At 42.6% G+C, this 26,076-nt stretch overlaps 1 protein-coding gene across 4 annotated transcripts in view; it reads left to right on the top strand.

Moving 5' to 3' along the window:
• Positions 1–26,076, top strand: part of PPARA (peroxisome proliferator activated receptor alpha) — an 88,065-nt gene that overhangs the window by 18,111 nt on the left and 43,878 nt on the right. The window contains exon 3 of one of the 4 annotated variants that reach the window (XM_032261470.1): positions 16,528–16,578. The exons of 2 other annotated variants lie outside the window; for them this stretch is intronic. The gene's annotated coding sequence lies outside the window, so the exon portion shown is untranslated. Of the gene's footprint in view, positions 1–16,527; positions 16,579–16,644; positions 16,670–26,076 lie in introns of those variants that run through there. One more of the 4 variants, XM_032261472.1, reaches the window with a different exon arrangement.

Consider the following 26,076-nt stretch of genomic DNA (forward strand, 5'->3'; position numbering starts at 1 on the left):
TTGCAGTGAGCCAAGATCGCGCCACTGCACTCCAGCCTGGTGACAGAACGAGACTCCATCTCAAAAAAGAAAAGAAACGAGAGGAGGTGATTTCCCAGACAAATGCAGGCTTTTGTCCAAGCCCCTTTTCCAGAGTGAAGTGACATGAGTGGTCTGTGCCTTCCAGGGCAGCCTGGTCCTACTTTGCCCAGCCAGGGAGGTGGGGAGGGAGGCAACCACATCCTGCCCGGGGCTCACAGACCCTGCTGAATCAGGTGGCAGTGGGGCTGGCTCCCTGATGTCCTTAGAAAAGTCACCCATACTGTCTTCCCCCATGGGAGTGACTACAATGTGTCCTGCCAGCCTCCCACAGCCAGCTCCCCACTCTATTAACTCCCAAGAAACCAGGCCATGGAGATGGGTTTGAGGGTTTGTGTTGGTGTTTTTAAAGTCAGGTTGGCCAACTGTGGTGGCTCACGCCTGTAACTCCAGCACTTTGGGAGGCCGAGGTGGGTGGATCACCTGAGGTCAGGAGTTCGAGACCAGCCTGGCCAACATGGCGAAACCCTGTCTCTAATAAAACTACCAAAAAATTAGCTGGATGTGGGGATGGGCACCTGTAGTCCCAGCTACTCAGGAGGCTGAGGCAAGAGAATCACTTGAACGCAGGAGGCAGAGGTTGCAGTGAGCGGAGATCGAGCCACTGCACTACAGCCTGGGTGACAAGACTGAGATTCTGTCTCAAAAATAAAATAAAATAAAAAATAAATAAATAAAATAAAGTTGGGTTTATTAAGATATAATTTACAGACAGTAAAAAAATTTTTTTTTGAGACGGAGTTTTACTCTTGTGAAACTGGCGTAGGGCTGTTCTGGCCTCAGGCAGTGGGTAAGCGTGTAGGGGAGTCATACGTCTGACACGCAGCGTGTGAGTGGCTGAGTATGGTGGCTGCCCCCTTTGCAGGAGCATTAGGGTGGTGTTGGGGGGGGAAGCCATGATTATGGCTGCCTAGGGTCCAAGTGAGTGGGAGGGTGCTGGAAGCACCAGGAGGCAGTGGGTCTCATGGGACTGTCACAGCTAGGTGCCCTGTTTACAGCTGTCGAGATCGTGCCACTGCACTGTAGCCTGGGTGACAGAGCAAGATTTCATATAAAACAAAACAGCAATAACCAAAAAAACGCAACCAAACAGAACAAAAAATTTAAAAAAAATTATTTATCACCGTTTAGTTAAATAACAGTGATCTCCCAACAATACCAATCAAATCCCAGCTCCCATGGTATATGCAGTGTGACTGCCGTATAAAGTGCAAGCTCTGCACCAGTTCTCCAGCCTACAAATCACAGCATAGATAACAGATGTGCATGATGATCACTGACCAATTGCATAACTTCTCTCAAAGTCGGTCTGTAATTGGTCCCTGAGCATCTGTTGGTCAGTTTCATGCACAGACTGCAGAACTTGTGATTGTGTTGCCTCCTTGCCTCTCAGTGATACATCAACATGGCATTTTATAAAAGTGGATACACTAAGTCGGGTGCAGGCTCATGCCTTTAATTCTAGCACTTTGGGAGGCGGAGCTGGGTGGATCACCTGGGGTCAGGAGTTCAAGACCAGCCTGGGCAACATGGTGAAACCCCATCTCTACTAAAAATAAAAAAATTAGGCCAGGCGTGGTGGCTCTCGCCTGTAATCCCAGCATTTTGGGAGGTCGAGATGGGCAGATCACCTGAGGTCAGGAGTTCGAGACCAGTCTGGCTAACACAGTGAAACCTCGTCTCTACGAAAAATACAAAAAATTAGCCGGGTATGGTAGAGTGTGCCTGTAAACACAGCTGCTCTGAAGGCTGAGGCAGGAGAATTGCTTGAACCCGGGAGGTGGAGGTTGTAGTGAGCCAAGATGGCAGCATTACACTCCAGCTTGGGCACCAAAAGGGAAACTCCATCTCAAAATAAAATAAAATAATACATAAAATTTAAAAATTAGCTGAGTGTGGTGGTGGGTGCCTGTAATCCCAACTACTTGGGAGGCTAAGACAGGAGAGTTGCTTGAACCCGGGAGGCGGGGGTTGCAGTGAGCCGAGATCATGCCACTGCACTCCAGCCTGGGTGACAGAGCAAGACTCCATCGCAAGAAACAGCAACAACAAAAGTGGATACACCAAAAAGTAATTGGCCAACAAAGATGAAAGTGCAGCAAATAAATGAAAAGTGATAATGCTGGAAGTAAAATTAGAATTGAACATGACTGGAGTGATAGAAAACCACTGACCTGGCTGCCTTTCAAGAAACTAGAAGTGCAGACCGGTGTGCAGTGAAATTCACCGATCAGGTAAATGAGGAAAGCGGTTGTGATGAAAAGGATGACGATGTCCCACAGGAAGTGGTCCCAGCAAAAAACCGCACGTCACAGGAACTCTCAAAGGCATTTTACATTAGAAACAAAGAATAGAATAATGGAAGCAGATCTGCCCTTGAAAAGGAATAGGACAATTTGCTGAGGCACAGAAGAAGCTGTGTGCTCTGTTTCATAAGTCATACAGTGAGAAAACAAGCACCTTTTAAACTGCTGCTCAGAAGTTTTGTTTTTGTTTTTTTAACAAAGAAAACACTTTGATTCTCGGTGTTTCTAATCTTTTACGGTGTACCAAATAATATTAGTTTTACTACCTTTTTTATTTCCCCGTGCATTTACAACCAATAGTAAGAGTGTTTTTAGTATTTTGTAAAAAACATTTAAAGGTCATGGGAACAATTTTAGTTTTCCCCTCCGATTATTAGAATTACATTGCACAATTTCTGCTTGCATGATCTTATATGGTCTTTCACTACCAAGCACATCAAGACCACGGATATAGTAATGACTCACAACAGTACCAGCCAAGCACATGAGGCAGGAAGACCTCTTGAAACAGCAGAAGTAATAGATAGTAGAAACAGACCCACATAATGCTAAATGTAAGACGCAAAGGACATGAAGTTTAAAATAACCTTGCTTACCTTTCTTCAAGAAGAATAAAAGATTGAGAACTTTGATAGACCACTAGAAATTATATTTTAAAGGGTTATTTGTTTGAAAGTAACCAAATAGAAATTATAAAGCTAAAATACATAAAAACTGAAATTGCATAACTCTATAGGTAGATATAATGGCAGAATAGACACAACTGATGACTTAATTGGTGAGTTATAAGATTGATCTGATCAGAAAAAAATCTAAAAGCACAAAGAGACGAATAAATACAAACATAAAGATCATAGAGAAGAATCATGTTCAGTAATTGGAATCTTAGAAGGAAGAGAGGATAATGGAGCAAGCACAATATTTGAAAAGACAGTGGCCAAAGTTTTTCCAACACTGATGAAAGACATCAAGTCACAAATTCAAGAATCCTAATAAGCAACAGGAAGTATTTCTTTTTTAAATCCATACCTAGATGGGATTAAAAAAAAAAATCTATACCCAGTAAAGTTGCTGAAAAAGCAAAGGCGAAGAGATAATCTTAAAAGGAGCCAGAAGTAAAAAAGAAAAGACATTATCTTCAAAGGAGCAATGACTAAGAGCTAATTTCTGAACCAAAACAATGGAAGCAGAAAACAATTTAAAAAAAATCTTCAGTATGCTGAAAGCTGGGTTTCTTCCAGGAATGCAAGGTTAGTTGAATGTTTAAAAAGTAATCAAGCATCAGACCAGGTGCAGTGGTTCACGCCTGTAATCCCAGCTCTTTTGGGGGGCCAAGGCAGGTGGATCACTTGAGGTCAGAGTTAAGACTAGCCTGGCCAACACGGTGAAACCCCATCTCTACTAAAAATACAAAAAGTAGCTGGGTGTGGTGGCGCACACCAGTAATACCTGCCACTGAGGAGGCAGAGGCAGAAGGATCACTTGAACTTGGAAGGCAGATGTTACAGTGAGCCAAGATTGTGCCACTGCACTCTAGCCTGGGTGACACAGCAAGACTCCCATCTCAAAAAAAAAAAAAAAAAAAAAGTAATCAAGCAGGAAAATTAGGAAATGCTCAGAGATAAAATGTGCAAGGCATGTACACTGGAATCTATAAAACACTGCTGAAAGAAACTGTAAAAGACCTAAATAAATGGCAAGTTATAACATGCTCTTGAATCAGAAGACTCAGTATCATTAAGATGGTGATTCTTCCCAAATTGATTTACAGATTCAAAGCAATCAGAATCAAACCTCGGCATGCCTACTTATAGAATATGATAAACTTGATTCTAAAGTTTACATGGAAATGCAAAGGACCTAGAGTTACTAAAATAACTTTGAAAAATAGCAACGCAATTGAAAGACAGACTGCCTGATTTCAAGAATTATTATAAAGCTACAGTAATCAAGACAGTATGGTATTGATATGAAAATAGATAATTCGATGGATGGAACAGAATAGCAAGTCCAGAAATGGATCCACACATTTGTCATCAATTGATTTTCGTGTTTTTTTTTTTTATTCCCTCATCCCTGGGCACAAAGGTCAATAGAGCAGGGAGGATAGCTTGAGGCCAGGGATCTGAGAGCAGCCTGGGCAACATTGCAAGAATGGGTTTCTACCAAAAAAAAACTGTGCCAGGCACAGTGGCACATGTCTGTAGTCCCTAGCTGCTCAGGAGGCTGAGGCAGGAGGATCACTTGAGCCCAGGAGTTGAAGGCTGCAGTGAATTATGACCATGCCACTGCACTCCAGCCTGGGCCACAGAGTAAAACTCAGTCTCTTAAGGAAGAAAGCATAAACTATAAAAGAAAAAATTACTAAGTCACCCTCAAAATTAGAGACTTTTACTCATCAGCAAACAATAAAATGAAAAGTCAAGCCACAGACTTAGAGAAAATATTTGTAAAACATATATCTGGCAAAGGACTTGGATATAGATTATATAAAGAACTATTATAATTCAGCAAGATGTCAAACAACCCAATTAAAAATGGGCAAAAGATGAACGAACTCTTCAGCAAAGGGCATGTTGTTTGAACGGATGGTAAGCAAGCACATGAAAAGATGTTCTTTCCCTCATTAGTCGTTAGGGAAATGCAAGTTCATAGATATCTTTCTTGGCAGAGAGATATCACTACACACCCCAAGAGTGGCTGTAATTAAGCAGTTTGACCAGATATGCATAAAAATATGGAATAAGAACTCTTGCCGGGCCCGGTGGCTGGTGCCTGTAATCTCAGCACTTTAGGAGGCCAAGGTGGGCAGATCACAAGGTCAGAAGTTCAAGACCAACCTGGCCAATATGGTGAAACCCCGTCTCTACTAAAAATACAAAAATTAGCTGGGCATGGTGGCACATGCTTAGGAGGCTGAGGCAGGAGAATTGCTTGAACCAGGGAGTCAGAGGTTGCAGTGAGCCAAGATAGATAGTGCCACTGCACTCCAGCCTGGTGACAGAGTGAGACTCCATCTCAAAAAGAAAAAGAAAAAAAAGTTATGTTTATAATGTACCTATATAATATATCTAGGAATAAATCTGAAAAAGATATGTAAGATCTGTACTCAAAAAGCTGATTAAGTTGTTAAGAGAGCTTAAATATAGCCCAAATAGAGAGATGGATATACTATGTTCATGGAAGGGACAACTGAGTATTGGGAAGGTGTCAGTCATCTTAAGAAAGGCCTCATGTGCCACACAAGGGATACTGACATCTGACCCCAAGCACATGTAGGCATCCTGACTATGTTTACTTGAATGACATGGGCTTTCCAGAGCTGACTACAGACAGTTTAAATGGCCTGAAAACTGTTCCAGGCACTTTCTCTCAGGCTATCACAGGATACACTTCAGGAACTTTACTTTTTAACAAGAAAATTTAGTTTGTTTTCTTAAACAGCTTGTTTCTGTTCCATTAGCATTCTAATCACTTTAAGTTGCATTCCTTTTTTTTTTTTTTTTTTTTTAAGAAAAACATGTATTCTGCAACCAGACTTGTCCTTTAAATACTTGTACTATATACAGGCTCTTCTCATAGGTTCATTACTTAAAATGATTTAAGTGTATTTTTAGTGGTGGGGGGGTGTTTATTTGTTTTGTTGAGACAGGGTCTTACTCTCACCCAGGTTAGAGTGCGGTGGTGTGATCTTGGCTCACTCCTGGGCTCTAGTGATCCACCCATCCCAGTCTCCTAAATAGCTGGGACCACAGGCATGTGCCACCACACCCAGCTAATTTTTGTTTTGTTTTGTTTTTGTAGAGATGGGGTTTTGTCATATCACCCAGGCTGGTCTCAAACTCCTGGACTCAAGGGATCAGCCCGCCTCAGCTTCCCAAAGTGCTGGGATTACAGGCGTGAGCCACTGTGCCTGTCCTGATTTGAGTTTTTGTAACACGGGGAAAGGAACAATGTTCAGAATTTAGCACCAATGTCAAATTCATTCTGTAAATTTTTACTGAACATCTACCTTGTATAGGGGAGGAAGATGACAGACAAGAATTATTTCTCCAAGAGTTACAGGTCAGCCGAGCAGAAAAGGGATACATTAACATCCACAATGAGAGCTGTGGTGATTCAGAGGCGGGACGGAGTCCTTCCCCTGGGGCGATCCTGAGTGCTTTGAGGAGGAAAGGCATCTGTACTGCGCCCCACATGTGTAGAGCAGGTTGCGTTCCTGGCAGAAAGGAGTCGGATAAAGTACAGAGGCCAGGAAGCCTGGGGTGTGGCGGGCAGATGCCAAGTCATCTATTTTGGCCAGAGTCCAGGGCTTGCAAAGGGACATAAAGAGAAGATTCATGCATTCAGGTTCAAACTCCATCAGATATTTGTTGAGCTCCTTCTCTGTACCAGGCATTGTTCTAAGATACGTAAGTGAGCAAAATCCATGAAACCCTCGTCTATGAGAGCTCATGCTCTGGCAGGGACAGACAGGTCCCGAGTGGAGTGATGCAGCAGGTGGCCTGCTGAGTTGGCCACCTCCAAGTGCAGTAGGAGAAGCAAGTCCAGGGCGGGTGAATGGGTCAAAGGTGCCAGGAGGGGCAAGGGCACCAGGAGGCTGGTCCAGGTTGGCCTCCCCGAGGTTGTGGCCAGGACCTAGTGTCTGAGGAAGGACTGGAAGCAGGTGACAGCAGGCAGAGCCGGCATCAGGATGGGAGCATCCTGGCAGAGGGGGTGGCAGGTTGGGCTCATGGGAGGAGCAACCAGGAAGTATGACCGGAGCAGTGTCCTGGAGAGGAGGAGGAGAAGAAGGAGTTCAGGAGGTCCCAGGGGAGAGGCAGGGGCAGCCTCGTGGAGGCTGGGGCCACTGTGGGGACTCTGGTTTGTGTTGTGTGTGAAAGGCCATGGGATGAGGACCAGTAGGCCCTTCTTAGGGGATAGATATGCTCTGATCTAGCTGCTAAAAGGCCTCCTCAGGCAGCTTTCCAGGCCCGGGCAGAAGCTGTAAGTGGTTCTGAGGTTTGTAGAGGGACCTGGCCAAGCAAGGTGGCTAAGTGGGAAAGGCTCCACCACATCGGGGGCAAGGAGACACTGACCTTAGCTCCAGCCCAGCCACTGAGCAGCTGTGTGGCCTTGGGTGATACCTTGCACTGGTCTGTTTTCCTGTCTGTGAATCCAGGTACTTGGAAGCCACGCTGTTGAGAGGAGCCCATCCACAGGAGGTGATCAGGGCTCTCCATCAGGCAATGAACCTGGCAGCCATGTGTGTGAGAACCTTGGAAAGGGGAGAGAGAGGAGGCTGTGGCAGGAGGTGAGGAGGGAGGCAGTGATGCCCTGGGCCAGGATGCCACGAGCTGGGATGGAAACCACAGGATGGATGCAAGTAATAAAAAAAAAAAAAAAAAAAGCAGTCTTGGACTGGGCACGGTGGCTCATGCCTGCAATCCCAGCACTTTGGGAGGCCAAGGCAGGTGGATCACCTGAAGTCAGGAGTTTGAGACCAGCCTGACCAACATGGGGAAACTAAAAATACAGAAATTACCTGGGCATGGTGGCACATGCCTATAGTCCCAGCTACTCAGGGGACTAAGGCAGGGGAATCGGTTGAACCTGGGAGGTGGAGATTGTAGTGAGCTGAGATCACGCCACTACGCTTCAGCCTGGGCAAGAAAGCAAGACTCCATCTCAAAAAAACAAAAACAAAAAACAGCCTTTCAGACCGAATGATCGACAAACAAACCAGACCGTACAAACAACCATGAGCTGTAATTTTGTGCAGAGGTAAAAGACCGAGGTCATATCAGGACCTGTTGGACTCAAAGCATGTTGACAGCTGTTCCAGGCTTCAGACAGACCCTCTGGCTGGCAGGGGAGCCACAGGGCATGTTGAGTAGGAAGGCTTGTTGCTTTGACAGGTTACTTGGCTCCATGAGGGACAATCCCATAGTCAGTTACCCCAGAAACGTGACTGTCTCCTTGAAATCCTCAGCATGGGGTCTTATGAATAAATTTCCTGTTTTGTCTTATTTTTATGCAGAGCTTTACTTTATAGCAGAAAATTCCATTTTTACCCTGAAATGGTTTGCTTCTGTTCCCTCAGTGTTCTTGTCACTTTTAGTTGCATTCATCTTTGTTCCCTTAGAAAAGGATTTGCTCTACAACCAGCTCTTGCAGAAGGTACTTGGTTTATTGTTACCAATGTGTGCTGAATGTTTGAATTATGTTGAGTTGCTTAAAGTCGTGCTATCAGGTAGACATTGTAGCTGTTCTTTTCACTCTCTTATTTGGGGATTTACAAAATAATTATGCTTTTGGTTTCCTTTTGTTTGTTGTGTTGAATAGGCATGTAGCTTTGGGAACCTCTAGTTCCAAATAGGAAAGCCTTGGACACATTTCTAGCTGGCAAGCTGGCAAAATAGAGGGTGTACAAGTTTCTAGAGAGGCTGGGAGGCTATTTAAGAACTCGGCTTCAGGATGGGACACGGGCTATACCTCAAGTTACAGGTTCTTATTAAGTATGGATTCTTCTATGTGGACATCTACCGCAATATAAGTTAGTGTACGTCGATATTGAGACATTCTATTTGAAAAGGGAGGAAGACAGCTTGGAAACGATATTCCTTAAAAATGTCAGTGTCATAAAAGACAAAGAAAAGCTGTGGACATGTTTCAGATTAAAAGAGAAATGACAACAAAATGTAATGCATGACTCTGAACAGCATCCTGCACCAAAGGAGAAAAAAATGCCATCATGGACATTATCTGGTCAACTAACAAAATTTGAATACGAATCATAGATTGAAGTGTGTCTGTTTAGTTCACTGAAGTGAAGTGTTCTGTGGTGTGTAAGAGCACATTGTCATTCTTAGCAAACAGGTAGTTTAGTACTTAGGAGAATGAACCATGATGTATGCAACTCACTCAAATACACATACATGCATGCATACCTATGAAGAAAGAAATGATGATACAGCAAATGGGTAAATTGTTTTTTTTTGTTTTTGTTTTTTTTTTTTTTTTTTTTTGGGGGGACTGGGTTTCACTCTTGTTACCCAGGCTGGAGTGCAATGGCGCGATCTCGGCTCACCGCAACCTCCGCCTCCTGGGTTCAGGCAATTCTCCTGCCTCAACCTCCTCAGTAGCTGGGATTACAGGCACGCACCACCATGCCCAGCTAATTTTTTGTATTTTTTTTAGTAGAGACGGGGTTTCACCATGTTGACCAGGATGGTCTCGATCTCTTGACCTCGTGATCCACCCACCTCGGCCTCCCAAAGTGCTGGGATTATAGGCGTGAGCCACCGCGCCCGGCCTAATGGGTAAATTGTTAACCACAGTGAATATGGGTCAAGTTATGGGGTTCTTTATACTGTTTTGGGGGTGCAATTTTTCTGTAAGTGAAAGTACTTCCAAATAAGAAGTTAAGGCTGAGGCAGGGGAATCACTTGAATCTGAGAGGTGGAGGTTGCAGTGAGCCGAGATTGCACCACTGCACTCCAGCCTGGTGACAGAGCAAGACTCTGTCTCAAAAAAAAAAAAAAAAAAAGTTAAAAGGCAAGCAAATAAATAAAAGAGGTAGTTCCTATATTATATATTCTAGCTATGTTTCCCGTGTTAGGATTCTGAAAGCTGCAGAACAGAAAACATGAAGAACAGAACACCTGTTCTTAAAATAGCACTCTGGCCAGGCGTAGCAGTTCACTCCTGGAATCCCAGCAATTTGGGAAGCTGAGGCGGGAGGGTCACTTGAGCTCAGCAGTTTGAGAACAGCCTGGGAAACATAGTGAGACCCTGTCTCTACAAAAAAATTCAAAAATTAGCCGGGTGTCATGGTTCGTGCTTGTAGTCTTAGCTACTCAGGAGGCCGAGGTGGGAGGATGGCTTGAGCCCAGGAGGTTGGTCGTCCCATTTGTTGGTGTATCAGTAGTTTTTTCCTTTTTATTGCTGAGTAATCTTCATGGTACGGAGGAACCATGGTTTGCGTAACTGTTCACCCAGTGGAGGACACCTAGCTTGTTTCCAGTTTGGAGTTGTTAGGAATAAGGCTGCTGTGAACATTTGTATACAGGTTTGTTTGTTTTAAAGAGTTCTAGCCAGGCGCGGTGGTGCACGCCTGTAACCCTAACACTGCGGGAGGCCTAAGCAGGAGAATTGTTTGAGCTCAGAAGTTTTAGACCAGCCTGGGTAACGTAGCAAGACCCCAACTCTACAAAAAAAATCAAAAAAATTGGCCCTCCATGGTGATGCCTGTCTATAATCCCAGGTACTTGAGTGACTGAGGAGGAGGATTGGTTGAGCCTGGGAGGCAGAGGTTGCAAGGTGCCGAGATTTCGCCACTGCAATTCAGCCAGGGCAACAGAGCAAGACCCTGTCATTCAAAAAGAGGTGGGTGGGTGGGTGGATGGGTGGATAGATGGATGGATGGGCGGACAGACGGATGGATGGAGGGACGGATGGACAGACAGGTAGGTAGGTAGGTAGGTAGATAGATTGATAGATAGATAGATAGATAGATAGATAGATAGATAGGTAGAAAGAAATATAAATTACAGGGCCACGCTCAGTGGCTCATGCCTGTATTCCCAGCACTTTGGGAGGCCAAGGTGGGCAGATCACCTGAGGCAGGAGTTCGAGACCAGCCTGGCCAACATGGCAAAACCCCATCTCCACTAAAAATACAAAAATTAGCCCAGTGTGCTGGCATGCAGCTGTAATCCCAGCTACTCAGGAGGCTGAGGCAGGAGAATCACTTGTACCCAGGAGGCAGAGATTACCATGAGCTGAATTATGCCACTGCACTCCAGCAGGCCACAGAGTGAGACTCTATCTCCAAAAAAAAAAAAAAGAAAGAAAGAAAAGATATGTAAATTATATACCATATGACATTGATTTAAAATGTACATTCCATAGTTTTTAGTATGCTCACAAGACTGTGTGACTATACCATTAGATATCACTGGCTGTTCCTTCCAACTCTCCTCCCTTCTCCCATCTAGCCCTAGACAATCTCTAATCTACTTCTTGTCTCTACAATTTGCCTATTCTGGACATTTCAAATAATGGAATCATAGAATATGTGGTCTTTTATGACTACCTTTTTTTCATTTTGCATAATGTTTTCAAGGGTCATCCGTGTTGTAGCATGTGTCAGTACTTTCTTTCTTTCTTTCTTTCTTTTTGAGACAGTCTTGCTCTATCGCCAGGCTGGAGTGCAGTGGCACAATCCTGGCTCACTGCAACTTCCGTTTTCCAGTTTCAAGCAATCCTCCTGCCTCAGCCTCCCGAATAGCTGAGACTACAGGCACGCACCACCATGCCCGGCTAATTTTTTTTTTTTTTTGTATTTTTAGTAGAGATGGGGTTTCACCGTGTTGGCCAAAATGGTCATGATCTCTTGACCTCGTGATTCACCTGCCTCGGCCTCCCAAAGTGCTGGGATTACAGGCATGAGCCACCATGCCCGGCCACTTTATTTTTTATTGCCAAAAACATTCCATTGTATGGATAGAACACATTTATTGTGTCTACAGTTTTTAGTTGTGGATATTGTGTTTTAACTTTCCGGTTATTATGAAGAATGCTACTATGAACATTCACATACAAGCTTTTGTGTAGATGTATGTTTTCATTTCTTTAGGAGTGGAATTACTGGGTCATGTAGTAAATCCATGCTTAACTTCTTGAGGACTGCCAAACTGTTCCAAAAGCCTACTGTGTTTCCCACCGGCAGCATACGAAGCCAGGTTCGATTTCTCCACATCTCTGGTGGCACTCGTTACTGTGCGTCTTTTTAATCCTAGCCATTCCAGCGGGTGTGAAGTGGTGTTTCATTCTGGTTTTGATTTGCATTTCCCTAATGACCAGTGACGCTCAGCTCCTTTTCATGTAGCTATTGGCCATTTGTGTATCTTCTTTAGAAAAATGGCTATTCAATTCCTTAGTTCATTTTTAAATTGAGATAGTTGTATTTTTATTGTTGACTTTAAGAGTTCTTTATACATTCTGATATAAGTCCCTTATCAGAGATATGATTTGTAAATATTTTTTCCCTTTTGTTCTTTTTGATTTTTTTTTTTTTTTTTTTTTTTTGAGACCGGGTCTCGCTCTGTCACCCAGGCTGGAGTGCAGTGGCGTGATCTCGGCTCACTGCAACCTCTGCTGCCTCTAGGTTCAAGCAGTTCTCCTGCCTCAGCCTCCTTCTGAGTAGCTGGGATTACAGGCACGTATCACTACACCCAGGTAATGTTTTGTATTTTTAGTAGAGACAGAGTTTCACCATGTTGGTCAGGCTGGTTTTGAACTCCTGACCTTGTGATCCACCCACCTCGGCCTCCCAAAGTGCTGGGATTACAGACGTGAGCACCGTGCCTGGCCTTTTTCTCCCATTTGTGTGGGTTGTCTTCTCACTTTCTTGATGGTAGTGTTTGTAACACAAAAGCTGTACATTTTGGTGCCCAATTTATTTGCTTTTTCTTTGTCACCTGTTCTTTTGGTGTGTATACAGGTTTTTGTGTGAACCTAAGTTTCATTTCGCCTGGATAACTGCCCAAGAGTGTACCTGCTGGATCAAATGGTAGTTGCATGTTTGTTTCCTTTTTTTTTTTTTTTTTTTTATTATTTTATTTTTTTTTGAGACGGAGTTTCACTCTTGTTACCCAGGCTGGAGTGCAATGGCGGGATCTCGGCTCACCGCAACCTCCGCCTCCTGGGTTCAGGCAATTCTCCTGCCTCAGCCTCCCGAGCAGATGGGATTACAGGCACGCACCACCATGCCCGGCTGATCCTTTTATTTTTTAAAACTGCCAAACTAAAAATCAGAAAAGAGAGAGAAAAAACTGCCAAACTGTTTTCTAGAGTGTCTGTACCATTTGACGTTCCCACCGGGAATGTACGAGTGACCTGTTTGTCTGTGTCCTTTCAAGCATTCGGTGTTATCACTATTTTTTATTTCATTCATTTGATAGGTGTGCAGTGATATCTCACTGTGGCTCTAATTTGCCTTTCCCCGGTGGCTGATGATGTTAAACATCTTTTCAGGTACTTATTTGCCATTTGTATATCCTCTTGTGTAAATATCACTTCATGTCTCTAGCTCATTTGCTAATTGGACTGTTTGGTTTTTTAATTGTTTGGTTTTGAAAGTTCTTACATAGGCAAGATACTGTCCTTTGTCAGACATTTAGGTTCATGATCCATTTTAAATTAATTCTTTAAGATGTAAGACTTAGTTTGAGGTTCTTCTCCTGCTACCCTAATGGATGTCCAGTTGCTCTAGCAGCAGTTTTTGAAAGGCTGTCATTCCTTACGGAATTTTGCACCTCTGTCCAAAGTCAGTTGGGCCTGTTTGTGTTGGTCTGTTTCAGAGTTTTCAGTCTGTTCCATTGGCGTATGTGTCTGTTTCTTCTTCAGTACCACACTGTATTTACTACTGAGTAGGTCGTATCATTAAGTAGAGTGATTTCTCCCACTTTATACTTCTTTGCAGATTGTTTTAGCCCTTATAAGGCATGTGCCATGCCTTTCTGTGTAAATTTAAGGGTAAGCTTATCTAGATCAATAAAAACTATTGCTGGGATTTTGATAGGAATTATACTAAACCTACAGATCAACTTGAGAAGAATTAACATCTTTATTATGTTGAGTCTTTCAATCCATGAACATGGTATGTTTCTTCTTTATTTAGGTCTTATTTGGTTTTTTTTTTTTTTTTTAATTTGAGGCAGGATCTCACTCCATCACCAAAGCTGGAGTACAGTGATATGATCATGGCTCACTGCAGCCTTGATCTCCTGGTCAACCCTCCTGCCTCAGTCTCCTGACTAGCTGGGACTATAGGTACACTCCACCACACCTGGCTAATTTTTTTTTTTTTTTCATTTTTTGTAGAGATGGGGTCTTGCTTTTTACCCAAGCTGGTCTTAAACTCCTGGCCTTAAGCGATCCTCCCAAAGTGCTGGGATTTTAGGCATGAGCCACCACACCCAGCCTTCTTTGATTTTTTTTCCATCAGCATTTTATAATTTTCAGTATACAGACCCTATATATGTTTTGTTAGGTAATAAATACATAAGTATTTCATTTTCTTTGGCGTGATTGCAAATGGCATTGTTGTTTTTAACTTTTATTTCTGAATGTTTTTTGGTAGTAGATAGAAATGCAATTCATTTTTGTATGCTGATCTTGCAATCTTGCTATATTCATTTCTTAGTTCCAAGAGGGTTTGTGTAGATTCCTAGGGATTTTCATGTCATTGCCAGTAGGGAGTTTTATTTCTTTCTTCTCACCGGCATGCCTTTTATTCCTGCCTTATTACAATAGTTAGAACTTCCATCACTACGTTGAGGAAGAGTGGTGAAAGTGGACATCGCTGCCCTTGCTCCTGATCTTAGTGGGAAAACATTCAGTCTTTCTTCACTTCATTGAGAATATGTTAGCTGTAGGTTTTTGTAGATGTTCTTTTTCTAGTTGGAAGAAAGCTTTTCCAAACTTGTTGAGAGTTTTTATCATGTGTGGTTGTTACAGTTTGTCAAAATACCTTTTCTGTATCAGTTAATAAAATCAAATGATTTTTCTTCTATAGCCTATTGACATGGTGGATTACCCTGATCAATTTTCCAATGTTAAATAGCCTTGCATACCTGGAATGAATCTTACTTGGTCATGGTAAATAATTCTTTTTATATATTGTTGAATTTGATTTGCTAATGTTTTGTTAAATACTTTCATGTCTAAGCTCATGAGCAAAACTGATCTGTAGTTTTCTCTATTTTCTATTAGCGTTGTTGAGTTTTGTTGTCAGTAATATTAGCTTCATGAAGATAAATTGGGGAGTCTTTCCTCCTCTTCTACTTTTTTTGGAAGAGATTCTATAAAACTGGTATAGTGGTATTTCTTCTTTAAATGTTTGGTAGAATTCTTCCTTCTGGGCCTGGGAATTTATTTTTCAGGAGATTTTAAAATCACGGATTCAACTTTTAAATGGTTATAAAGCTATTGAAACTGTTTATTTTTTCTTGGTTAAGTGGGGTAGTTTGTAGCTTTTGAGTAATTGATCTTTGTGTTTTTTTGTAGAATTCACTAGCTCGAAACTGTTTGTATAGTTTCTTATACTGGTGCAGGATCTGTAGTGATATTCTGTTTCATTCTTGAGATTGGTGGTTTACGTCTTGTCTCTTTATTTTTGTCAGTTTTGCTGAAGGTTTATCAATTTCACTGATTTTTTTTTAAAAAACAGCTTTTTCATTTCACTTTATTTTCTTGATTGTTCTCTGGATTTCCATTTCATTGGTTGTTCTCTTTATTATCTCCTTCCTTCTGCTTGCTTTGGTTTATTTTGCTATTCTTTTTCTAGTTTCTTGATGTAGGAATGTAGCTTGTTGTTTTGAGATTGTTCATCTTTTCTATTGCAAACATTTAGTAATATATATTTCTCTCTCAGCACTGCTCTTGCTGCAACCCATGTATTTTGATATGTTGTATCTTTATGTCCATTCAGTTCTATGTTTTTTGTTTTTTTGGTTTTTTTTTTTTTTTGAGACAGAGTCTCACTGTATCACCCAGGCTGGAGTGCAATGGTGTGATCTCGACTCACTGCAACCTCTGCCTCTTGGGTTCAAACAATTCTCCTGTCTCAGCCTCCCAAGTAGCTGGGATCACAGGTGTGCACTACCACACCTGAGTAATTTTTGTATTTTTAGTAGAGACAGGATTTTACCATGTTGGCCAGGCTGGTCTCAAACTCCTGACCTCAGGCGATCTGCCCGCCTCAGCCTCCCAAAGTGCTGGGATTACAGGCATGAGCCACCGCGCCCAGCCCAGTTCTATGTATTTTTATGTCTTCCTTGAGACTTACTCTTGACCCATGGATTATTTAGAAGTGTATTGTTGAATTTTAGAACATTTAGAGATATTCCTATTGGTTTTCTATTACAGTTTAAGTTCATTGTGATTAAATTATATACTCTGTATGTCTTCAATTCTTTTAAATTTGTTGAGGTTTGTTTAATGGCCAAAGACATGGTCTCGTTAGGTAAATATTCCATGGGCTTTTAGGGGAAAAAGTGTACTCTGGTGTTGAATGGTGTCTTGGTCCATTCAAGCTGCTGCAACAAAGTACCATAAACTGGGTGATTTATAAACAACAGAAATTTCCCTCTCACAGTTCTGGAGGCTGAGAAGTTCAAGATCAGAGTAACGGCAGATTCGGTGTCAGGTGGGGACTTGCTTCCTGGTTCATAGATAAGAGCTACATACATGTTTAGGCCCATCATGTCTTCCTGGTGGATGAATTCTGTTATCCTTAGGTGAGCCTTCCAGTACTTTTAAAAAAGAATCTGTTTAATAGCCTACTAGTATTCTTCCTTTCCTATTTTATTGATAATTCATTAACCCTAACATTATGTTTATGTCAGGACCGACGACAGTATTTTGCGTGAAAATTTTATAGTATTGGAGGCTGAGGCAGGAGAATTGCTTGAGTCCAGGAGGTGGAGTTTGCAAGGTTTCAGTGAGCTGGAATTGTGTCACTGCACTCCAGCCTGGGTGACAGAACAAGACTCCGTCTCAAAAAAAAAAAAAAAGATAATATTATATCCTCCATGATTCAAAGTGAACTTCAAATAATCTTATATAGTCTTAGTTCTGGGATGCATTCCAGTATTGAGATGAAGCAGGGATTTGAGTGTTTGTGAGGGGAGGGAGGTGTACCAGAATCTAGGCCATGAAAACAAGAAGCCATATCAGAACCTCAGCTGTATACCAATGAGATAGATCAGAACTTCAGGCGTGTACCTGGTGAGACAGGTCAGAACCTCAGGCTGTACCCAGTGATAGATCAGAACCTCAGGCATGTACCTGGGGAGACAGATCAGAACCTCAGGCGCGTCTCTTGTGAGACAGGTCAGAACCTCAGGCATATACCCAGTGAGATAAGTCAGAACCTCAGACGTATACTCAGTGAGACGGGTCAGAACCTCAGGTGCGTACCAGTGAGATAGATTAGAACCTCAGATGTGTACCCGCTGAGACAGATAAGAACCTCAGGTGTGTAATCAGTGAGATATATCAGAATCTTGGGTATTTACGCAAAGAGGTATAGCAGAGTCTCAGGTATATACTCAAGAAGGCATCTTAGGGTTTCAAGTATCTAGCTAAGGATTTTTGTGTCAGGATCTCAGGTTTACACCTAGGGAGGTGTAGCAGAATTTTGGGTATAGATCTAAAAATATCTATCACAGTCTAGGGACTATAGCCAAGGAGCTATATCAGAATCTCAGGCACATACCCAAAGAGGCATTTTAGGACTAGTAAGGAGGTGGTAGATTTCAAAAGTATAGTCTACCAGTTTATATACTTTGAAATGTAAAACAATGTTAAAGGATATCATAAAATATGTCTATTTGTTAGAAGGTGACATGAGTTTTAAACAATTAAAAAATATACTGGCTGTGGCCTTGTAACCAACTTATTATGCCTATAAAAATTACAGGCTCCAAGGTCCAGGATAGAATATAGGAGAGTGACTTACCTTCTCACCTGAGACAACCAAACCTCCAGACGAATACATAAAATAATGTTTTTCAAAATGCGGAACATCAGCAGTGAAGGGCACTGATGGTTGTAAGACAAACAGGTGAGAGGTGTGGCTTGAGAGTTTCCAGGCTGCAGTGCAGAGAGGGGAAACTGAGGCAGATCTTGACAGACTTCCTCAGTTGACAAAATAGAGCTGAGAGTCCAGGGAGACCATGGCTTATAGATGATCCCAGGCAAAGCATTAGAGGAGCAAGCCATACACAGAGGGATCCAGAGATCTGCCAAAGCACTGCTTGCTGCATGCATGTGAGCAGAACTACCTGAGACCAGGTAAAGAACCATCTGAGAGGATTAGCAGGAACAGTGCCCAGCACTCGTGCCAGCCAAGTAGTGCCCCGTGCTCATGCAGGGCCAGGAACATGCAGAGATTTGAGTGTTTGTTAGAAGAGGAAGGTATATCAGAATCGTGGGCATAAACATAAGGAGCCATATCAGAATCTCCGATATGTACACAGTGAGATAGATAAGAACCTCAGGTGTAGATGCAGTGAGATAGATAAGAACCTCAGGTGTAGACACAGTGAGATAGATCAGAATCTCAGGTGTAGACACAGTGAAATAGATCACACTCTCAGGTATCTACCCAGTGAGATAGATCAGAATCTTAGGTGTCTACACAGTGACAGAGATCAGAATCTCAGGTGTAGACACAGTGAGATAGATCACAATCTCAGATATCTACCCAGGGAGCTAGATCAGAATCTTAGGTGTCTACCTAGTGAGATAGATGAGAATCTCAGGTATATATACAGTGAGATAGATCAGAATCTGAAGTGTGTACCCAGTGAGACAGATTAGAAAAGATTAGTGAACTAGAAGGCATAACAACAGAAACTATTGAAAAATGAAGCACACAATGAAAAAAGAATTTTTTAAAAATGAAAACACTTTAATGAACTGTGGAATGACTTTAGGTAGCCTGATATATGTAAAACTAGAAAAAAAGAAGAGAGACAGAAAAAAATATTTGAAGAAATAATGAGACCAATGCACTGGAAGAATTTAGTTCTAAAATATGCATCTAATAACAGCTTAAAAATACGAGAAGCAAAAACTGATAGAATTGGAAGGATACATAGACAAATACACAATTATAGTCAGAGTCACAGAACAAATACAGAGACTATCAGCAGAAAGGAGGACATTTGAACAATATTGACAACCAGCTTGGTATAATTGACATTTATCTACAGAACACCAAAAACAGCAGAATATTCATTATTTTCAAGCACATACAGAACATTTACCAATACAGATCACATTCTGAGCAAGTCTCAGTAAATTTAAAAACATGCAAGTCATCCAAAATAGATTATCAGACCATTATGGAATTAAATTAGATGGTGGCTGGGAGCAGTGGCTCACACCTGTAATCCCAGCATTTTGGGAGGCCAAGGTGGGTGGATCATGAGGTCAGGAGTTCAAGGCCAGACTGGCCAACATGGTGAAACCCCATCTCTACTAAAAAATACAAAAATTAGCTAGGCATGCTGGCTTGTGCCTGGAATCCCAGCTATTTGGGAGACTGAGATAGGAGAATTGCTTGAATCGGGACCCAGGAGGAGGAGGTTGCAGTGAGCCGAGATTGCACTACTGCACTCCAGCCTGGGCTACAGAGCAAGACTCCATCGCAAAAAAAAAAAAAAAAAAATCCTTAAACATGACTAGAAAATCACCAAATATTTAGAAACTTAATGACATATTTCCAAATAACCCATGAGTCAATAAAGAAAAGGTATTTTGGATGAGATGAAAATTAAAACAAGATATCAAAATGTGTAGGATGCAGTTAAAGCAGTACTTAAATGAAAATTTATAGCACTAAACACCTACATTAAAAACGCAGAAAGTGCTGGGCATGCTGGCTCATGCCTGTAATCCCCGCACTTTGGGAAGCTGAGGCAGATGGATCACTTGAGGTCAGGAGTTCAAGACCAGCCTGGCCAACATGGTGAAACCCGTCTCTACTAAAAATACAGAAGTTAGCAGGGCATGTTGGCACGCACTTGTAATCCCAGCCACTGGGGAGGCTGAGGCGGGAGAACTGCTTGGATTTAGGAGGCGGAGGTTGCAGAGAGCCAGGACCACACCAACCTGGGTGATAAAGCAAGCCTCCATCTCAAAAGAAAAAAAGCAGAAAGTACACAAATCAATGACCTTAAACTAAGAACAGATGAAACCCAATGTATTAATAAGTAGGAAAAAAAAATAATGGAAATCAGAGTGGAAGTCAATGAATAGAATACCAGAAAAATAGTAGAGAAAATCAATAAAGCTCAAAGCTTATTCTTTAAGAGATAAATAAAATTGATAAACTCCTATCCTGGCTTATCCAGAAAAAAAAAAGAGAAAAGGCACAAATTCCCAATATCTGGAATAAGAGATGTGATATCAATATGGATATCAAAAGGAAAAGGGAATAATGTGAACACATTTATGCCAATAAATCTGACAACTTAGATAAAAAGGATAAATTACTTGAAATACAGACTTCCAAAGCTGAATTCAAGAAGAAATAGTTCAGCTGAATAGCCGCAAATCTATTAAATAAACAAAATTTTCAGTTTAAAAAAGAAACGCAAGGCTCAGGTACCTTCTTGGTGGCTTCTACCAAATATCTAAGGAAGAAATCATACAGGCTCTAAAGAAAATCTTCCAGAAAAAAGAGGTGAGAATGTATCCCAATTCTGTGAGTTCACTATTGATCTGATAACAAACTAGACAAAGACATTACAAGTAAAGAAAACTAAAGACCAATGTCCCTCGTGAACCTAGATTCTGAACAAACTTCTAGAACGTGGAATTCAACAATTTAAGAAAAGAATATTATCTTAGTTCATTTTTCTGTTGCTATAATAGAATGTCACAGACTGAGTAATTTATAAAGAAAAGAAGTTTGGGCCAGGCACAGTGGCTCACACCTGTAATTCCAACACTTTGAGAGGCTGAAGTGGGCAGATCACAAGATCAGGAGATTGAGACCATCCTAGCCAACATGGTGAAACCCCATCTCTACTAAAAATACAAAAGTTAGCCAGGCGTGGTGGCACGCACCTGTAGTCCCAGCTACTCGGGAGGCTGAGGCAGGAGAATCACGAGAACCTGGGAGATGGAGGTTGCAGTGCATTGAGATCTGGCCACTGCACTCCAGCCTGGCGACAGAGCAAGACTCCGTCTCAAAAAAAAAAAAAAAAGGTTTATTCTGACACTGTCCACCTGGAGATAAGATACTTAGCCCATTGTTCTGGAAACTGGGAAGTCCAAGAGCATGGTGCTGGCCTCCAGTGAGGGCGCTCCTGCTGGATCGAGCTGTGAAGCAAGGCAAAAAGCCTGTCAGCTCAGGCTCTCTTCCTCTTCTTGTAAAACCACTGGTCCTATCACGGAGGCCCCACCCTCATGATCTTATAATCCTAATCACCTCCCAAAGGCCACCTTCAAATGCCATCGACATATGAATTTGGAAACTAAGTTTCCAGCACATGAAATCTGGGGGATATGTTCAAAGAATAGCAAATATTATATCATAACCAGTAGGGTTCATCCCAGGAATGCCAAATGGCTTGACAATCAAAAATTAATGTAACTCACCATATTAACAGAATGAAAAAGAAAAACCATATGATCATCTTAGTAGATGCAGAAAAAGCATTTGATTAAACCCCACATTTGGCTGGGCTTGGTGGCTTATGCCTGTAATCCCAACACTTTGGGAGGCCAAGGCAGGTGGATCACAAGGTCAGGAGCTCAAGATCAGCCTGGCCAAGATGGTGAAACCCCGTATCTACTAAAAATACAAAAATTAGCTGGGAGTGGGGTTGGGTGCCTGTAATCCAGCTACTTGGGAGGCTGAGGCAGAGAACTGCTTGAACTCGGGAGGTAGAGGTTGCAGTGAGCTGAGATCACACCACTGCACTCCAGCCTGAGTGACAGAGTGCGACTCCGTCTCAAAATGAAAAAAATAAGATAAATAAAAAAACAAATCCCACATTCATTTCTAACTTAAACAACAACTGGGTTTTGACAGAGGTGCAAAGGCTATTTGGTAGAGAAAGGACAGTCTTTTCCACAAATGGTGCTGGTGCAACTGGTTATCCATATGCCCAAAATGAACTTTGACCCATGCCTCATGCCATACACAAAAATTAACTCAAAGTAGACCAGAGATATAAAGGTAAAATTTAAAGCTATAAAACTTCTAGAAGAAAACACAAGATAAAAACCTTTGTGACCTTGGGTTGGGCAAAGATTTCATAGCTATGACACCAAGAACACAATCTATGAAAGAAAAAAAAAATCAATAAATCGAACTTCATCAAAACAAAACTTTTACTCTTCAAAAGACACTTTTAGGAGAATGAAAACAAGTTGCAGACTGAGAAGAAATATTTGAAAAGCGTTTGCCTGCTAGATACTGCAGCTGCAAGGCAAAAAGAACTCTCGAAACTCACCTAGAAGAAAACAAACAACCCACTTTTAAAAATGGGCAAAAGATCTGAACAAACACATTGTCAGAGAAGATACATGAATAGCAAATAAGCATGTGAAAAATTCTCAGCTCTGTCTCCCAGGCTGGAGTACAGGGGTGCAATCTCAGCCCACTGCAACGTCCGCCTCCCAGGTTCAAGCAATTCTCTGCCTCATTCTCCTGAGTAGCAGATATTACAGGTGTGTGCCACCACACCTGGCTCTTTTTTTTTTTTCAGTAGAGTCAGGAATTCGCCACACTGGGGAGGCTGGTCTCAAACTCCTGACCTCAGATGATCTGCCCACCTTGGCCTCCCAAAGTGCTGGGATTACAGGCGTGAGCCACCGTGCCCAGCCAGCAGTTTCTTATAAAGTTAAACAAACGCCTACCATGTGATATGGCAATCCGACTCCTAAGTATTTGGCCAAGAAAAAAGAAATCATATATTCCATACAGAGCCTAGTCCTCAATGTCTATAGCTTATTTATTTATTTTATTATTTATTTACTTTTTTTTTTTTTTTTTTGGTGACAGAGTCTTGCTCTGTCACCAAGCTGGAGTACAGTGGCACAATCTCAGCTCACTGCAATCTCCAGCTCCCAGGTTCAGGCGATTCTCCTGCCTCAGCCTCCCAAGTAGCTGGGATTACAGGTGCCTGCCATCATGCCTGGCTAATTTTTGTATTTTTAGTAGAGATAGGGTTTCACCATGTTGGCCAGGATGGCCTTGATCTCTTGACCTCATGATCCACCTGCCTCAGCCTCCCAAAGTGCTGGGATTACAGGTATGAGCCACCACGCTCGGCCTATAGCTGCTTTATTTATAAAGCCCAGACTTGGAAACAATTCAGATGCCATGAATAGGTGAGTGCCTTCTCAAACTGTGCTTATCCATACAATGCAGTACTTTGCAATAAAAAGCATGGATGAATGCCAAAATAATTGTGCTGAGCGAAAGAAGCCAGGAAAAATAAGTACAATACATCCTGCTTTATTCTATTTATATAAAACTAGAAAGTAGAAACTAATCTGTAATGACAGAAAGCAGACCAGTGACAGTGGGCCTGGAGGGACGAGGGGGGAGATTAGATGGGCACAAGGCACTTTGGGGATGATAGGTATGTGTACTTTCTTGGCTATGATGGTGGTTTCTCAGGTATATGCGTATGGCAAGAAATATCAAATTTGTACGCTCTACATATATACAGATTATTGTATGCCAGTTACATGTTCACAACGCTGTTTTTCCTGATGTTTTGTTTCATTTGGTTTTTCCTTTTTGAGATGGAGTCTCACCCTGTCGCCCAGGCTGGAGTGCAGGGGCACCATCTTGGCTCACTGCAACCTCCACCTCCTGGGTTCAAGCGATTCTCCTGCCTCAGCCTCCCGAGTAGCTAGGATTACAGGCACCCACCACCACGCCCGGCTAATTTTTGTATTTTTAGTAGAGACAGGGTTTTACCATGTTGGTCAGGCTGGTCTCGAACTCCTGACCTCAGGTGATCCACCCACCTTAGCCTCCCAATATGTTGGGATTACAGGCGTGAGCCACCATGCCCGGCCCATAAAGCTGTTTTTTAAATGAAAAAAGTTAGCTTGGAATAGGCACTAGAACTGTGGTCTTGGCTCTCAGGTCCTCATCTGAGGATCCAGACTCCGGTGCCCCAATGTGGCGATGCTTACAGAAATGATTTCATCTGCTAAATGAGTTCACAGGCAATTCTCCACCGAACACACACTCCTTCACAGCGTTAGGAGCAAGAGTTCAGATAATCCTCACGTTCCAATTTGTCATTAGTTTAAAATTCCAGTCTTTGCTTCAAAAACACATAAGAATAATACTACGTTTTCTCTCATCTCTAACCTTTACTGAAGACACCAACAGAGAGATATATTCACGTACAGGAGCATCTACATCTACTCAATGATAAACTGGGAAGGAAAAACAACTTGTGGGTAATTCAGAATATGGATTAATAGGCCGGATGCCGTGCCTCACACCGATAGTCCCAGCACTTTGGGGGCCAAGGCGGGCAGATCACTTGAGTTCGGGAGCTTGAGACCAGCCTGGGCAACATGTGAAACCCTGTCTATACAAAAAATTTTTGTTGTGTGCCTGTAGTCCCAGTTACCTGGGAGGCTGAGGTGGGAGGATCACTTGCCCAGGAGGTCAATATTGCAGTGAGCTATGATTGTACCACTGCACTCCAGCCTGGGTCAAAGACTGAAACCCTGTCTCCAAAAAAAGAAAGAAAAGAAAAGAAAGGCTAGATTATCAGTCTCTAGATCGTTGATGGTTGGATGTGAAGTTGAGAAATGTTTGTAGTGGGAGGTGATACAGAGGATTATAGTTTGGCAGGAGTAGAAGCTAGGGCTTCTAGAGGCTTCTCCCTGGGGTCAAAACCCGGCCCTGCTGGTTCTGTGCCCCGAGGCCTATTGTGGTAACCTCTCTGTACTTCAGTTTCTTCATCCGTATAAAGTAAACAACGGTAATGCCTGCCTCCTGGGGCTGCTGTTACCAGGAAGTGAGTTAATGCATGTTAGGTGCTTATTTATGACAGTGCCTGGCAGCTGATAAGGCTCAAAAAGTGTTAGCAGGTTCCACCATCATTATCATCAACATCTCTAATTTTTTTTTTTTTTTTGAGGCAGAGTTTCACTCTTGTTGCGCAGGGTCGAGTGCAATGGCGTGATCTCGGCTCACTGCAGCCTCCGCCTCCCAGGTTGAGCGATTCTCCTGTCTCAGCCTTCCAAGCAGCTTGGATTACAGGCTCCAGAGATGGGGTTTCACCATGTTAGTCAGGCTGGTTGCAAACTCCTGACCTCAGGCTCACACCTGTAATCCCAGCGCTTTGGGAGGCCGAGGCAGGTGGATCACCTGAGCTCAGGAGTTCAAGACCAGCCTGGCCAACACGGCAAAACCCTGTCTCTACTAAAAATACAGAAATTAGCTGGGCATGGTGGTGGGTGCCTGCAATCCGAGCTGCTCCAAAGGCTAAGGCAGAAGAATCACTTGAACCCAGGAGGCGGAGGTTGCAGTGAGCTGAGATTTCGTCACTGCACTCCAGCCTGGGTGACACAGAGAGATTCCATCTCAAAAAATAAATTAAAAAATCAAGTATTCTATTGGATTCTTTGCATACAACATGTTTTTACCCCTTGGAAAGCTCATAGGATCTTCTCTTTGTCTCTAGCATGGTTCTAGAATTTCCCAGTGAGCAACCGTCTGTGTGTGTGCATTTATCCATTCTGTTGAGTCCCTCGTGGACCCTTGCAACCTGGAAATCATTTCTAAGAAATTGTCTTGAGTGCATTGGTTGGCGGTTCCCCTGTTCTGTGTTCTTGCTTCCTGCTCTTCGGAGCTCCTGTTACTTGGATGAGTTTTGTCTCCCGGACTGGTCCTCTCTCCTTCCTGCTCTTCGGAGCTCCTGTTACTTGGATGAGTTTTGTCTCCCAGACTGGTCCTCTCTCTCTTCTTTTTCTTTCCCCATGCTCCATCTATTTTCACTCTCCTTTCTGTGAGATCAGGGCCTCCATCTTCCAACCCTTCTGCTAGGTTTGCAGTTGTGCCTGTAATTCCCTAGAGCAGTTCTTGTTCTCCGAATGTCCCTTTGGTAGCATTCTCTGCCTTTTCTGTGAGTGCAGTATTTCAGCA

The sequence above is a fragment of the Sapajus apella genome, unplaced genomic scaffold (genome assembly GCF_009761245.1).
Source record: "Sapajus apella isolate SASKATOON/1434 unplaced genomic scaffold, GSC_monkey_1.0 scaffold123, whole genome shotgun sequence".
In the NCBI taxonomy this organism is placed as follows: Eukaryota; Metazoa; Chordata; class Mammalia; order Primates; family Cebidae; genus Sapajus; species Sapajus apella.